General features: G+C 41.5%; 1 long non-coding RNA gene across 1 annotated transcript; it reads right to left on the bottom strand.

Moving 5' to 3' along the window:
* Positions 1-2406, bottom strand: LOC138928984 (uncharacterized). The gene is made up of 2 exons (XR_011445395.1): positions 1763-2406; positions 1-895 (listed from the first exon to the last, which is right to left on the bottom strand). It is a non-coding gene; the product is annotated as an uncharacterized lncRNA (long non-coding RNA).
* Between the last annotated feature and the right edge of the window lie 3364 nt (positions 2407-5770).

The raw sequence follows: 5770 nt of genomic DNA, 5'->3' as shown, positions 1-5770 counted from the left end.
TTTTTCCAGCTGCCGCCGCTTGAGTTTGCTGTTGATGCCTGCTCGCCGAGGATGATGATGATGATGCTGATAATAATAATGATGACGATGCTGCTGCTGTAGAGTTGTAGAGTTCAAGTTCTGCTTTGCTTTAATCGCTGCATTGTCATCATTCTCCGTCCGTTCCCTCCGATCTCCTCCTCGTTGGCTCCTGCTTCTCCATCTCCTTCGCATTGTTGCTGCTGCTGATGTTGGTGCTTGTTCTGAGCCGAGATGTTGCGCCATGTTGCCTAGTATTACTTGGTGGCGGTGGACGGCTGGCTTGTGGGAACGAGCACACATAGCAGGAAAAGCTATTTTCAAATTGGAAAGGTTTTGCACTTCACCAACGCTGCCGCTGCTGCTGCTGCTTTCTCGTTAGTTTGTTATTTTAACTATTATATCAATTAGTTGCGGCGTTTGACGGCTCTCGGCTGGCTTCTTGTCGTCGTTCCTGATTGCGCGGCCGCTTGCTCTGGGATTGGGAGGAAGTGAAAAACCAGTGCAGGAGGGAAAGCCAAGTCAGCGTTAGCAGCTGCCGTTGCAATCGAATGCGCTTCTTGCGGGTACCGGGGGGACTCCACTCCGTTTCTCGCGCGTACCTACAACAAAACAGCACAACAGCAGCAGCAGCAGCGGTATTCGTTTAGAAAATATGCAAAATAGGCAAGCAGAAAATGTTTTGTTAGATCGCCGCACTGTCCTCCTTTCCTGCTACTCCTCTGGTGCGTTGGCATTTAAATGAGCGTGAAGCTAAATGCGAATGCGATCGTGTAGGAGGCGGAGCAGCCAGTACCTCCGACCGGCAATAACAATGGCTCTACTCGCAGGGTTGAAAGGTGGTTGTGTTCCGGCTTCATTCCTTCGGAGCCGAGAGCTGAAATTAAAATTGGAGAGAGAGCAGAGAATTGTTGTGTTAATAGCGGCAGCAGCAGCAGGTGTTACAGTTACACTCAAACGCCCACGCAACAGTCTGTTGTCGTTGGCAACAATAAGTGCACAGTAAAAAACTAGGCTTACCCCAAGAATCGTTTTTTGCCATATTTAAATTGTTAGTAAAATGATGTAAAAGCTTAATAAACAAATATCCGTTAAGGCTAAAGAACACTGAAATTCTCAGGTTATAAATTAACTTGTATATCTTTATGATCTTGGTAAATATCTTCTTTCTAGGCTAAACTTGGCATTGGAATTACAGAAACTAACTTGATATGTTCAATGTAACTTTATAATAGTAATATTTACTATTTTAAGTCCCTAGAATAAAACTTGTTAATGCAAAAAATAACATTTTTCCTTAGGTTTTTCATTAGTAGGAAAATTAATTTTAAAATAATAAAAATAATAAAAAAAAGGGAATGGTTTGCATAAAACAAGGAAACTATAAGCTATTTTTACTTGGACACCAATCTAAATAAACGTTTCTTAAAGTAGTAAAATTAATGTAGATATTAAAACTAAAAAGCCCGAGTTCCTGACTAAAATAAAAACATAACTCTTTATTATCTTTAATTATAGTTTATGAATGAGTATCCCTATTGGAACATCAAATTGGGGATTACAAAATACTAATATACAGAACATCAAATCAGTTTTATAAATAAACTCAAGCTATTCTTCTCAGGATACTCCGAAGAACCAGTTATCTTCTATACAAAATCTATGTGCAAGCCAAACCAATATATTTATTGTCATGTTGATTTTTTCCCGGTGTCACAACAGAGCGGGTAAAGCCGTTACTTACCCGCAGGCGCCACTGCCAGCAAGCAGCAGCAGCAATAACAAATAAACAACCCTCCGGTGAGTTTTTCACACGCTGAGCTCAGCTCTGGAGTTTTGCCGCGGAAATCTATTGCAGTTCCATGTGTTATTCGATTTTTAATCGCATGTCACCAGGCCATAAATTGGTGGGCCGCTTGGCTTGTCGCGGGTTTCGAGTTTTCCACACATTTATTCGTGGACTATTGCAGTTACTCCTGCATTTTGGCAGATTAAGCAAAGGCTACTCCATCAGCAGCACCAGCATGCGGGTGGGTGAAGTGAAGGGCAGTGGGTAGAGGGGCGGTTTAAGCCAGGCCATTGACTTTTTTTCCTTCATTTTTTGTTTATATATATCTTCGCACGATTCCCGGGGATACGCCCTCATTTGGGAGTTATAATTCTGCGGGGCGTGTGCCACCAGTACGTTATGTGGGTCACGGGTCAATCAGGCGAATATGTTGTATTTCCCATAATTAATGCGTCTGCTAATTGGCCACTCAGACGGGCTGGCTACTCGCCTAGAGATCGGACCAGGGTTAGGGCTAAGGAAACTCTCTTCTTGTGGTTCTGTTGTGCTGACCCAACTTAATAGACGAGCATGAAATCTAGTCACGAACTTAATCATGAAACACCGTGCACTAGATCCATGTTCGCCGACAAAATAGAGTCAGAAAAGAGCATCCTGCCCCGATCTCCAGCTACTCCTCCTCCTCCTTTGGAACGATGATTATTGCCGCAGCACGACTTTCTGCGGCATTTTGTTGTTGTTGTTTGTGATTGGTGATTGGGCTTGGCTTTGCCTCTGGAGTCCATACTTTTAGGCCTCAAGTTTGAATTTTCCTGACGCTGTCATTGCTTTCTCGTGCCTGGCAACACAACAATTGCGCCATCGGTTTTTGATCGGTTTTCATAGCTCAATTGGGTGGTCAGTTAGTCGTCAGTCAGTTCAATCCCAGAATGAATCAAGCCGCTTCAAGCTTCGAATTAAGGTTTATTATTTGTTCCCCTTCTCTCTCCCGCTTTTTTTTTTTCTGCTGATTTCTACAATAATATATAGTATATCAACTGACGAAAAGCCGACATCGACGTCGCCGTCGTCTTTGAGAATTGTTTAAGAATTGTGGCGTCGCTGCAGTTTCAATTTCTGCTGATCGGTACAAAAAATCCGATACATATAGAGCTCAGCTCTCTCTCTGAAAACCACATGATTCGGCGGAAACTGTATTGTTTGTTTGCCAAAGCCGGGGGTGTTGTGTTTTATATATGGAGGAGCCATTAATCTGAACTATGCGACACAGCAGCTAGCGTTGGTTGCCTTCTCAGAAAACTTGGTATTTTCAGCAATTTGTTCCGGTAGAAGCCGAAGAAGTACGGCGCGAAGCAGTTAAGGCGGAACTATACAAATATTCATATGCATAGGAAAATGAATAAAGTCATACAACTGCGATTTCAAAAGGTTCTTGGTTAATAATCAATACAGAATAAATATGTATTCCTTTTTTCTGTGTGGCCTAATTATTAAAAGTACAAATTCAGTAACTTTAAATAAACAAACATTACGATTCTGTCCTATAAGACTGCATACATAGATTTTTTTTATAATTTAACCAAGACGTTAAGCTTTCAATACTTTGCAAAACTAAATAATCAAATAGAAGTTTTAAACATAATAACATTTTAAATAAAATGTAATTAGTTTTTACAGAATTATATTGCAATTATCAAATATCAATCAAACAGAATTTGTTATATATATTTTTTATTTAAACTATTTAAACTCAAAAAACGGCTTCAGGTTCATATTTTTTAAGAACTCTACGTTACAAATATTTGAATAAAAACCTCTATTGCTTCAACCGCAACTGTACAGCGAAAGGAAAAAATATGAAGGGTGACTCAGCTGGCAACAATTGTTGAACTTTTCACCTCTATTGTTGTTAAAGTTGTTGGTCTAACGATTTTCCGACTTTTTTCCCAAGACGCGGGGCCGCAATTAATTTCAAATTTTGGGGGATCGTTTTTCGTTTCATGTTTTTTCTTTCTGTTTTTGTTTTTTCATGGCCCGAAAAGTGATCTACATTAGCATTAATGGTAATTTTCGGTGGCCAGGCAAGTCAAGTCTCTCTTCCTCGCCGCGTCCTCTTTGGGCCGCTCTTCCTCTTCGCCTCTCTTTTATTTTTTTTTGGCCCTCGCAAACAACAGGTGCTCTCTCTCGCGTTCTGTCTGAGTGACGACGCTATTGTATGCGTGTGCGTGAGGTGAATTGACTAATTGCCTTTTTTTTTAACTTTTCGTGTGTTTCTGCTTCCCGTTTGTTCTTCTGGAAGAACACATTACCACCTGTTGTCCCTTTTACAGGAAGGTTTTTAAAATGGAAGACTATCCCGATATACCGTACGCTTCAGTTTGATTAACGACACGTGTTTGCTGACTGAACTACCGTTATTAATGAGTGTGGATCTAGTCACAAATATCAGAAGAAATCAAATGTGAAACACTGGACCCCCACCCACTAAAAACAGTAGTAGTATGAATAGTACACGAGATATCGCCGCCGCCACTCACTATAATGGGATCTCAGCTCGCCCTGCCGCCTTTTTTTTTAATTTCAATTATTGAGCGATAGTGCAAAAATGGGGGGAAAACAACAAAACGAACGACAATGTGGCCGACCCATTTTGTTCGTTTTTTTTTTATGTGCTGCTCTGTCGAATTGATAAGCGGCGTCTCTGCTTTCTCTGCGGCTTATCAGCCGAGTTCTACACACACAAGTACTATGTATTTCCACGCAACGGACGAAACGAATCTCTTTCCCAATTCCAATTAAAAATTCCACGATCGGCTTGCTCGGAGCGGCGGTGTGGCAACTCCGCCGAAAAGAACCGCTTATTGGCAGGCGCAAAAAATATAGGGAAAATTGAGCGTAATATATAGGTTTTTTTTTTTTGTTTTGCCCGCTTATATACATACATACCAACACACAGGCGCAGGCGAGCGAGCTTACACACGCGCACAGCAACAGCGCTAGCGCGAGAGAGATAGGGAGCGATATACATAGTTGTTGTTGCTGCTTTTATTTTTCAAGTATGTCTTGCCTTGCTGTTGTTGTTTTTGTGCTCTTCTTCTGTCTGTTCTTTGAATTGAAGAAGTATGGCGAATTACATACAAACACATGCATATACATACAAAACACACGAGGGGCACTCAGAAACTCGGCGTCGTTTCGTTTCTTTTCGCAAATTCGTTTTTATTAAATCGCTATTGAAATTAAATCATTTCTAATTAGACGACGGCACATTTGAGCTCAACTGTAAATGCTGCGTGCATCCGCTTATTTATCGGCAAGTCGAGTGTGTGTGTGCGTGCGATCGCCCGTGTGTGTGAGCTCCGCTTGTAATCAACGGCAACTCGAAAAAACGGCACACACACGCTAATGCGGAGAATCGAAGTGACAAAAACGCGCGTTAAATGCTTGTAAGTACCATTTGTTTATAGAATTGTGTCTTGAATTTGACTGTTTTCTGGTTTCGGCTCGCAGAGCCTCGCGGACGAGCAGACGCGACGGCGCAGAAGAAAAAAATTAACTGTTTCGCTGCGAGCGACGCTCTTCATTTATATGGCTCACGGTGCGCGGATCTGGCTCATTTTGAGCAGAGCCGCGCTCTCGCACGATCTCAGGGTTGTCGAGTGCCTTTTCGCTGTTGTTTTCACATTTTTAATAATATGCCCTAATAACTTACTAAAAAACTTCTTATTTTGCCATTCCACCGAGATCAATTTTCAATGAAGGAAACCTTAACAAAAATTCTTACAATTTTCCATTTGACTTTAGACATTCTTTGGCGAGCTGGCAACCCTTCGATCCCTGGTAATTGAACTCTACTCACATACACATTTATTGCTGAGCGCAACTTCGGCTCCGCTCTCTTTCGTTCGTCTGTGTGCAATCGTGTGCAAATGATACAAAGAAGAATTATATCAAAGGCAGAGA

Source organism: Drosophila kikkawai, chromosome 3R (genome assembly GCF_030179895.1).
Source record: "Drosophila kikkawai strain 14028-0561.14 chromosome 3R, DkikHiC1v2, whole genome shotgun sequence".
Lineage (NCBI taxonomy): Eukaryota > Metazoa > Arthropoda > Insecta > Diptera > Drosophilidae > Drosophila > Drosophila kikkawai.
Note: the sequence above shows the minus strand (reverse complement) of the source record. Positions and strands in the feature narration are given on the sequence as shown.